The sequence below is a fragment of the Phaseolus vulgaris genome, chromosome 4 (genome assembly GCF_000499845.2).
Source record: "Phaseolus vulgaris cultivar G19833 chromosome 4, P. vulgaris v2.0, whole genome shotgun sequence".
Classification (NCBI taxonomy): Eukaryota; Viridiplantae; Streptophyta; class Magnoliopsida; order Fabales; family Fabaceae; genus Phaseolus; species Phaseolus vulgaris.
The window spans coordinates 33,667,296-33,679,400 of record NC_023756.2 but is presented as its reverse complement, the minus strand read 5'-3'; positions in this window follow the sequence as shown (position 1 = coordinate 33,679,400).

The window sequence follows — 12,105 nt, the reverse complement described above, 5'->3', positions numbered from 1 at the left end:
CACATGATCTATGGTCCACATCTAATGCATTACATAATAACCACATTCAAAACTTTCTTGTTTCTTATTGAACTATTATGATATATAAGTAACCACTAGTACAAAATACTTCATTAACGACACCCTTTAAAGACGGTTTGTAAATAACCATCGTAATAAGCGAGGCAGTGGCAATTCTGTAATTTTATTGAATTTTTTTGGTATTTTTAAGGACGGTTCCTAGCCTAACTGTCGTTAAATGTGGGCACGTGAGGTTACAACGACGGTTCGCCAGACAGCCGTCTTTATAAGACTAAATGTTGGGTTTCAAAGACAGTTCAGCACACAACCGTCTTTAAAAGTTGAAATGTTGGGTTTTCACTTTCAGCACTTTGGCTCTTCTTTCCCTCACACTCACTATTTCCCCTCTTCTTTCACTCGTGACCCACCTACACCATTCACGCTGCCGCACGCCCTCGCTCTCGCCGCCCGCGCCGCACGCCCTCGCTCTCGCCGCCCGCGCCGCTCACCACTCGCGTCGCTCGCCGCCTTTCGCCGCTCACCCTGCACCTGCACGACATGACCCCTGCACCTACGCGAAATCGCCACCGCACCGCAAACCAGCGACATGACCTGCGCCGCACCCCAGAAACGCTACTCTCGCCGCAACCTGAGCCACGCGTCACGCCCTAGCGCTGTGACCTACGCCGTGCCTCCTGCGTGACAGCTCCCCCGCGTCGTGCTTCCTGCGCCACGAGCCCCTGCCTTCGCGAGCCGCTATCTCCCTGCGCCACCGCGACTGCGCACCTGCCCCACCATGCCAGCACCGCCTCCTTGCTGAATCGTTCGTTAACAAAGTTCCCGCTCATACGCGGGAGTTTCTTTTCAGCTTAGTTTCACTTTTGAGGTTAGTATATTTTTATTTATTATTTAATTATATATTAAATATTATTAACTATATTTTGAAAGTTTTTGTTTTGAGTTAGATATTGATTTTATATATTGAACGTATTGAGTCTAAGTCTGAAGGTGTCCGACCTTCGACATTCTACATTTAGTTTTTAATGATTAGATATTGTTTTTATATATTGAATGAACTGATTCTGAGTCCGGAGGTGTCCGATTTAGTTTTGATTTAGTTTTTAACGATTATATATTGTTTTGACATATTGAACGCACTGGTACTGAGTCTGGAGGTGTCCGACCTTCGACAATTTTGATTTATTTTTTAATGATTACATATTGAACGCATTGGTTCTAAGTCCGCAGTGGTTCTTAGTTTAGCAAATCCATGGATCAGAGTTGGATTAATACACCACGGATAAGTGATGCTTACGAAAAAAGGGTGGAAGAATTCATACAGTTCGCAACACATAATGTCGTTAGTTATAATAATGGAGTAAGAATAAGGTGTCCTTGTGTCAATTATTTGAATGGAAGGATATTGAGTGTTTCCAAAATTAGAGAACATCTTTTGTGTGATGGATTTTTGAAAAGTTATACAACATGAACGTGGCATGGTGAATTGTTAGACTTGCCAAGTGTGTGCGGAGCTTCGGAGGAAAATAAGCATCAATTTCTAGTTACACCTAGTATAAAACATTTCATTAGAAATTTGTATAATTATGTGTAAACTCTAAATGTAACAAGTTTTACTTACCCATTTATAAAAGGAGCCATATAAATTCTCTTTCTGGATGTCTAAATCCATCTTTGAATGTAAGTCTAACAATCAATTTTTTAATTTCCAAACATTTGTAGGGATTGCGGCTTAAGGAAACCATAAATATCAACATTGCCCATGTTGATAATTATTTTCTTTATATACCTTCATTTTTAATATAAATATTAGTGACATGATTCATGAAACATCATTCGATTAAATAGCATGTAGTTATTAAGGATACTTACAATCATCCATAGTTGAATAACTGTCATGTTCAAAATTTGATTACCATGGATGATTTCATTTACATCCTGCATAGTTATGTACAATGGTATACCACCATTGTCAACACCAAATAATGTGGCATCCCAAGGAACAAGAATCCTAAAAAATTGATGTAAAATCCTAACTAACCTCCGTAAAATACCATGGGTTTCATAACCTTCTTTAAATACCATGGGTTTCAAAACCTCTGTAAAAAAACCATGGGTTTAAGAACCTTCGTAAAATACCATGGGTTTAAAATTTTTTGTAAAATGACTTGCTATTTGAAATAACCTTCAACCCCATTTTCCACAATCTCTAACGATCCTCCTAACTTCTCCCTTCCACTATAGACACATTGCTCTCAAGCACATGCTCAATGGATGCCAATGACAGTCCTAGTAAGGAATCACGATTCAGCCACACTTATGTCTGTTATATCTAAGGAGAAGAAACACTAAATAAGACACTATTTTCTTCGTACTCCAATATTGCTTCTTCCATCACCCTATTGTCCCAAATTAGGTCACAAGCCAATATTACCTAGCTCGACAATAATTGGTGTTTATCATTGCTTTATATATCCTAAATAATTGTAGTATCTGTCAGAAGTGGGTTTCAAAGTCATGTGTGTTCTTGACTAAAGATTGCAAGAACACATTGTGAGGAGAAATTAACTTTATTACTTCTCACTTTCACAGTGAATTAATTATTAGATGCATTTTAAAATAAAGGCTTTAATTTAAGATATTTCAAAATTATGAGAATTAAATATTAACAATTATAACTAAAGCTAAAATTGCACATAAAATATACTTACATTAAAAGTTAAAACAAAATAAGTTAAGTTTTTTTAAGTATAACTTGTAACAAAAAAAACTAGGAATTATATAAACCAACTACCATCAATCATAAGAAATATGCAAATACTGTTGAAATACTTATTATCCAAGGTTATTTTGCCGAGTTTTTAAAATAAAGTTTTGAAACTTTAGAAAACTTATTTGTAAGTAAAGTTACACTTTCAAAATTTTAGAGAATTTAGTTATAAAATATATTAAAAATATATAGTTTTTAATTATTTATTTATAAATAGATTTAATTATATTTATTTATTGAAGTTTGAAAATTTTTGAGTGTTTTATTAAGGTTCTACAATAAATCTTTGAAATTTAACGAAGGTTAAAAAAACATCCGTTGTTTTTGAGATTTTAGAATAAATCTTTGAAACTTAAGAAAGGTTAAAAAAACTTCCGTTAATTTGCTGAGGTTGTAGAATAAACCTTTGGAACTTACTGAAAGTTAAAAAATCATGTGTTATTTTGTTGAGATTTTAGAAAAAACATTTGGAATATAACGAAGGTTAAAAAAACTTTCGTTTTTTTTTTTTTAAGTTTTAGAATAAACCTTTGGAGTTTAACGAAAGTTAAAACAACCTTTGTTATTTTGTCGAGATTTTAAAATAAACATTTCAAATTTAACGAAGGTTAAAAAAATTTCGTTATTTTGCTAAGGTTTTAAAATAAACCTTTGAAATTTAAAGAATGTTAAAAAAACTTCCGTTATTTTGTTGAGATTTTAAAATAACCTTTAAAACATAACAAAAATTAAAAAAAAATCTCCATTAAATAAATCAATTCCTAAATTATATTAACCAACTAAATAATCTTTTTTAGTATTTATACTTAATATTATTATATATTATGATAAATATGAATTTGATATATAAAAAATCTTTTCATTAAAAATAATTTGCAAATATTGCATGTTAAATTTAGAATTTCTTAAATTTAATAAAATAATTAGTACAGTAAAAAATAAAAAATATAAAAATGATAATATAAATAATAATTCAACCAAGTATTAAAGTATGATAAATTTATTTAGTACAAATGTGTGTTATTTTATTTAATTATTAATTACATGATGATTCATTTGATTTATTTATTATTTTTATAAAAAATATATTATAAATATATGAACAGTAGGTGTGTGGAAATAAATAAAAAATACATGTAATATTTACCATTTTTAGTATATAAATAGAGTCGCTTTTCACGTATTTGTATTACGGAAGGTTAAAAATTATTATATATAATTAATATTTAATAATAATAATGAAATTAATTATTTTTTAATAATATAAAATATATAAATAAAATGTATATACATATAAAAAATGATGGAGTCATGCATGAGTCAAGTGATCCAACACCAAGTATGGAAAATTAATAGGTGATGACAGTTTTTCCACAAGACAATGAATTGATGTGATTTAAGTGCTTAATTTTCTAACCCATGTTTTAGGGTTAGAAGACTTGGAAAGTCAACAAATAATGCTTTCAATGAGGTTGATGTGACCTTGTTAAGACCAACACTTGCCGTGTATTTGTGATGTAGACAGCGGAAGTTTGTCTTGGGGAAGGTTCATATGAGCATATTCGCGTACTTGTTTTTTAATATTCTAAGTATTAAATAAATATTTTTTTATCAAAATTAAATTTAAATTGGCTGAAAAATGAAGGTAAGATTGATTATGTAGATAATCCTAATAGTTGTATACAATTTTATGTAACAGTTATAACAAAATAAAATACAATAACAAATAAATTTATAATTAAATAATATAAAAAAATTATTAAAATAATAACATTAAAAGTTGTATGGTGGAGGTAAAAAAAAATTGGATTATGGTTTGAATGGAAATGATACTAGGTGATGAGAAGGTTATAAATTTATAATTCTTAAAACTATATTTTTTGTTTTCGTTAACTATATAAAATATATCATTTTTGTTTTTGTTTTTATTATTTTTTCTTTTTCTTTTTTTCTTTTTTAGTCATAAAATTCATTTTTTTATCAGGAAATAAATAATAAAATAAATAAGGAGCATTTTATGAATGTTTCAATCTTATTATCACTATAAAAAAATTATTAAGTAATAATTATATTTAGAGATAAAAAATAATTAGGCACTATATTAATTAGATTATATATTAATTTAGAGACTAAAAAATTATTTGTATCTAAAGTGGTTTCTATTATTAGAAAAATTTATAGAAGAATTTATCAATTGGTATTTAAATTAACTGTCAAAGTTTTAAGTATTAATATTTTAAATTAGTTTCTAAAAGATTAAGAGAGACTAATTTAGAATATAAAGTAGTAATTTTGTAGCTAATGATTAAATACCAATTAAAATTTTTTATAAATTTTTATTAATAATAAAAATTATTTTAGATACTAATAACTTTTTTAGTTTATAAAATAGTCTTTAATTTAATCAAATAATAACTAATTATTTTGATATTTAAAATTAATTTTTATTTAATAATTGTTTGTAGTATATATGTAACCGGGTTATGATATAAGACGTGATATGCATTATAACATGATTCAAGAAGGATTTACTTATGAGATACAAAATTGGTTTCTCAGCCTAAGTCATACTCGAGGACAACTAACCACTGCTTAAAATGTTTTCAGTTTCTTTTGTTTTTACCAAATTACACATGGCAAGATGAGGGTTATTTATTTGGTTAGTTTTTTTGACAAATTTAAATGTATAACGGATATTTAAATCATTTTAGAAAAGTTAATTTTTGTATTCTCTAATTTATTTATGCTTTTGAAGGTAATTGATCCTGTTGTTGAGAAAGGTGACGATAAAAATGAAAAAGTAGCCAAAAGAGAAACGAAAGAAACCTATTAGTTTTGTTCTTAAAGATTTGAGGTGTGTGGTTTTTCACAAACTTCTATAATATTATTTTCTAGATATCTCTTCCATAATAATTACCTGTCTTCTCTATCCTACAATTTATAATTTTAGAATTGTTTCCTTTTATACTAGGAAAAATCGACTCATTTTCCACTCTTGGATATTATTTAACTATCTTGGTATTGTTATTCAACACTTTGAAAAATAATCTCATTGTCCTTATTCGAGTAAATAATCTTGTAAGAAAAAACTTAAGTTTATAATTTTATCATTCCATCTAATTATATGTCAATTAGTCTTATGATAGTTAACTTTTGTCAAATGATTATTTAAGACTCTGAATAATCTCACTACTTTTAAATATTTAGATGAAATAAACTCACTTTGTTCAGAGGATAATTCTCTTCGGACGTTTCATGCAAGTCTCTTTTCTTGAATGTAAATAACTTGTCCTTGTCATGAATCTCTCAAACAAGAACTATTTTCTCATGTTTATTTTCTCTCTAGTATTTCTTCATATTGTGTTAGAGGAACTCTTATTGTAAAATTAGTTGGACTAAGTGTATCAGACAAAGTCATAAGATTTGTCGGTTTTTTGTAGCAATTCTAGAAAGAAGAGATAAAACAAAAATATCATGTTCATTTGTTCTCTAACTTCGTTAGATGAAGGTTCAATTTGTCTAAACCTTTGAATTTGTTAGAAGAAAGGTGTTAAACAAAATGTTTAGTTTTAACCGTTGAGTTAGATGCAATACTTCAGAAGAATCCTTCTTGCATTTGTCATAATACTAATTTCGTTTACTTGTAAAACATATAAGATTATCCAAATCATTTAATAATAATGTTAATTATAATATTTGAAATAATAGTATATTACAATTCTAAAATGTTATCGACCCGCCTTTCTTTTGTGGAATCTTACATTGTATATTGGTTAATGATCTATCATCGTTATTCGAGTAGACGATACTATTCATAGTGAAAAGTGCATAGGTTGATTTTAAAATTGTTGTAGCAAAATATGAGATAAAAAAAGATCTAATAATAATAATTTCTCACTATAGAAACTAAAGATGAAGACAATTTTGAGGAAAGACAATTGTGTAGATATAATTGAAGAAAGATTTGTGGATATTAGAGATCAAAGGTGGAAAGAAATTGATGACAATCTTATCACAAATATGCACTTAATAGTGACAGATGTAATTTTGTCCAACATTATGGGCAAGACTAATTCTAAGGAGATTTGAGATACTCTCATCAAATTGTATAAGGTTAAGTCACTTCGCACAAGAATTGTAGGAGGGTACTATACACACAATTCAAGGGGTATGGGAAGAGTACATTTCTATTCACTCCTAAAGCATTTATCATTAGCTTGTTAGACTGTAATTGAGATTAAAATTCCATTATTTTAGATGAGATTTACATATCTGGATGAAATTGGACCATAATTAAAATCATTACTTAAATCTTGTTTTTAGATACATTTTGCTCTCATCTTAATCTCGACCATCTCTTGAGATTTTGAACCTTATTAATGATAATGTAGATAAAGAACTATAATGTGTTGAAATCTAAAGAGTTTCGCTGAAGAAGAACTACACAGACTTACCTGTCACACCCATTAGACAGTCTCCCTATAGCTTTTAATGCTAGAAAAGTTGCTCTAAAGAGAAATATTTGAATTCAGTTATCCGTTGCGAAGATGTTGAAGATTTTCCAGTGAAGAATCATGTCACTTTGAAGATTGGAAAGCTTGGTTATGGAAGGACTAGACGCTCCTTGTGTTTAAAATTCGTTAGAAGGTCTTTTTGAAGCATTTACTGATGGATGCTCCATGATGGAAAAGGAAGGTATTAGTTTATTTAAATATGAGAAAATAAGAACTGAATCCAAGTAAATCTTATGCAAGGAGATTCTTTCAAATTCTGCAATCAAAATCCTCTACAAAACACATAAAAAATAGAGCACAAATCCTTTGAAGATATTATTCAAGTAAATCTTTTGCAATATCTCTCCTAGCAGTGCTGGGCTAAATTACAATCAATGCGCAAATCTAAATTGACTTTGGAAACAATACGTTTGAAAAAGAAGCGAGAGTGAAATCTTTAACTTATTGGGAAAGAGAATATTTGATGAATAAATCGAAACAGAGACAGGAAATATTGATAACTATTAAATAGTATCTGAGACAGATTTTGAATTCAAATTTGTACAAGGAAAAGAAGATTATAGAAGAGACTGCAGAGGAACAAGCATATATTTAGGTTCGAGAATCCCAACATATTTAGACCTAGTTTTGTTCCCATTTGTAAGATTATAGTTTTCATCTTACACATGGAAGGCTAAATTTTTTTGGTTATTCCCTTGTGATTTCCCATTGAATTCTAAGATTTGGTTTAGTAAAGTTTTGTTCTTCTATTTTCTGTAGCAAATTATGCTTTATTGTTGATATTTTTGAAATCAAGTTTTTACCAAAGAAATTGTTTTTAAGTGCGTTTTGAGAATTTAGTTATTTAATTTTATTAAAGTTCTTGGTTAGTTTTCTTAGGTTTGATCAATCTCTTATTTGTTTAGTTCAAGAGATAAAAGATAAATATCTCAGAAGTAGACACTTGGAGACAAGTGAGATACTAAATACATCAGTAAACACTTGTATTACTGATAAGATTCTGTTGAATTTGATTGACGCTTGTTTGACTAAGTTTGACATTTGTATGAGAATTGAAGCATGATAATCTTAGGATAACCAATGAAGAATTTGTAGTGAATAAACTTGGGAATCAACCTATTATCCTTATCACTTTCTATCTCTACTTTATTTTCTACTAAACAAAATCAACCACTTTTTTACTTAATTGTTATTACTAACTTTTATTCTTTATAGATAAGTTTTGAACTCTGTTTCATTGGATTCATAATTGAATTCGGTGGAAGATAACTTGGGTCATTCTTACCACGTCTATACTATCATTTATTTGGTGCTAGATGGCCTAACACTGTGTTAGATGGTCTCTACTAAAATAATTTTAATTTGACTTCTAAACAATATGACATGTGAAAGACTTAGAAGAAAATCTATTGTTTATTAGATAATTAAATGACATCAGGTGTAGGATTCACATCGACCGTGGGATCTTAAAAGGTGGTGAGAGGAATTTTGATAGTCATGAAAGTACATAATATCATGGCAAATTTGTATGTGCTTTTGGGATATACATTGCAAGAACTAGATGCAAAATTTGAATTAACAAGTCAAAAAGAAGTGGTCATGATGTGGCATCTCAAACTTCGTCATATGTGAGAGCAAGGTATAAAAATTCTTTAGTCTCAAAGATGTTGCTCGACCTTTCTACGAGCATTTTGTGATAAACAAGCAACATAGATTGAAGTTTGCTACAATGACTATCGATAAACTCATATCAAACTTGATACAATCCAACATTCACAAGAGATGACCAAGGACTCAAGAGACCATTCACATTCATCTCAACAATCAAGTCAAGACCCCACCAAAGATCTAGTGGACCTCACCGGAAGAAGAAGTAGGCGTAGAGAAGAATACCAATTGTTCTTTCTTCTGGTCTACTTAAAAATAAAACATGTTGTAAATAATTTGGGCTCACTTTAGGGCCAAATAGCAAAATATGTTAGAGTAGGTTCATATAACATAAAAGGGAGTGTACTTAGCGAAATGGGCTTGTACAAGCCCATTTTTTCAAGACAAGGCACCTAGAATTAGGGTTTTTGACCTAGTTTCTAGAAGGAGAGCATAAAAGTGTGGTTTTGATCTTAGTCAACCCTCCTAGGCCGCCCCTCCCTCTCTTCTTATCCTACCCTTGCCCTTCTTAGCCACCAAGGCACCCATTCCTATAAATAGGGTGCATTACTCCATGTATTTTCATGTTGAATTTGAATAGAAAAGTTGCTCTGCACAAATTGTGTGAGGTGTGTGTGAGGCTTGAGCCCTCTAGTATTTAGGTCTTATCTTGAGTGAGTTGAGAGCTCTCAAGTGGCGGCCCTCTACACTTATCTTGGAGAATCCACCATCCAAGTGGTGTGTTCGTCCTTTCATTCCATCATCCATAAGCTTCATTTTCCTTCATCTTTGTTTGTTTTCATCTTCCATTCCATTAATTCTCTTGTTATATGTTCTTGTTTATTAAATCTCTTCCATTCGGTCATCATCTTTTTGTTGTTTCCTTTATGTTCTTTTAATTTTGCCCTTGCATCATTGTCACCCATATTCTTGTGTTTTTCTCTTTGCCCTTGTGAAGTGAACCTTCACACTTACTTAACCACTTGGTTAAGTTCGTGTCCAGTGGGGATCTTCTTAGGGTTCTCACCATAATTGTACTAAAATCTCAATCTTAAGTAAAGTGTCACCTTAAAAAGAATACATCTAAAATCAACTCACATCAAAACTTGATTTATTCTTATGCGTGGGAATCACCAGTATTATCCTTCAGTGGAGCAACATATTTTGTATCAATCATTGATGATTACTCTAAGAGATTGTGGGTGTCCTTGTCAAGAGGCAGCCATATGTGTTTTCAGTTTTCAAGAAATTTAAAGCATAAGTAGATCTTAAAACTTGAAAAGGATTTAAGTCCTAAAGACCTATAAAATGGAGGAAAGAATGTAGATGCCAAAGTTTTAGCATTCTATAAGAAAGAGAGTATTATAAAACAATTTTCTATTCCACTATTACACCTCAATAGAAGGGTGTAACAGAGTTGATGAAGAGAATTGTTGATAGAATACAAGCTATGTTGAGAACAACGAGAGTGATGAAGTTTATCTGAACCGAAATATATAAATTTTCCTATTTTGTGATAAATTGATCAATGATTGGCTTGAAGAAACTCAAGGAGATATGGAAAATAAAATCTAGTGGATTATTCTTCCTTAAATGTGTTTGGTTGTGTTGTGTTCATGATGTGCAACTCCCAAGAAAGAACAAAGTTGGATTCAAAATCCAGAAAATATATATTCTTCAGCTATGCTGACAATGTGAATGGGTATCGTTTGTGGAATCCCTCTACCCACATTGTTAAAAAGGGATGTAGTTTTTCATAAAAAAAACATGAACTACAAAATAAATTCCAACCAAAAGGCTTTTTAAAGAAGAAAACTTAGTTTGCAATATATTGTTTAAAGTAGATGTTCATGTGTTGATACAAGAGATTCAATAATGACAATATTTCATGTGTTTAAATTGTATATAATTGATTAAAATAGTGGCAGTATTTCATTAGAATGCATTTGCTCTTCAAATAATTGATTACCAAGTTTTGAAATTTCTATAAATTCAACCGTTCACTAATACTTTAAGTACTCTTCGAATATGTTTTAAATACATGATTTGAGAAATCCATCTGAGCATTTTCCAAGGTATTTCAGGAGTGCATTAAGATTTTGTTCAAGAATTCATTTGTCACTCTTTTTTTTCAACAATTTCAAAAAGGCTATGTGTTAGAGTTGTGAAAGTAGTTAAGAATACTTTTGTGCGAAACTTTAGTATTATTTTTTCGTCCTTTTGATTTCTGAATTTGTGGTTTGATACTACTTGTTTCTTCTCGAGTTTTTAAGGATTGAATTATTGTTATCAAGAAGAGATTTTAAGATTTGTGTTGTATCCTCTTGGTGTGATCCAAGGGTTGCCGCAAGATTTTACAAGTCATCAAAGAATTGGAGTGTTGTTAATAGAATCCTTAGTTACATCAATGGAACCTCAGACATTATTAGTTGTCAGAGGCTATGTTGATTAATATTTTACAAGCGATCTTGAAAAAAATGAGCTCTACTAGTTATGTGTTTACAATTGTAGGAGAGGCAATAGGTTGTCTAACGAAGTTACACGATGTTATAACTTTATATACTACAAAATTTAAGTACATAGCACCTACCTAAGAATTCAACGAAGCTATATGGATTCAAAGGTTAATGGAGGAACTCATGCACAAGTAAAAAAAAATTATTATATATTATGACAAGCAGAGTGTCTTGCACATTGTAAGAAATCCTACCTTTCATTCCAGGACAACACATATAAGTATATGTTATAACTTTGAGAAATAATAGAGAAAAGAAGTATGGATATGGAAAAGATTCACACTAATGAAAACTTTAGTAGTTGTTATGACAAAGTTAATTAGAATTGACAAGTTTATATGGATTCGATCCAACTATGACATATAAGAAAAATAAACAACATGAATGACAATGAATAATATAAGAAAAATAAACAACATGAATGACAATGAATAAAGCGTGATGTGAAAATTTGATTAATTTAATAAAATTCTTCAAGTGGGAGCATATAAGAATAGAAGTCTCATGTTAGGATAAATTTACTTTGGTACTTAGTTTTCTTCTAATAAAAGAGTGGACAACATTTTCTTAGTAAGACACACTAAAAACCACTTCTTTGAGAGAAAAATTGAGAGGAAAAATATTTTTTTCTTTAAGATTC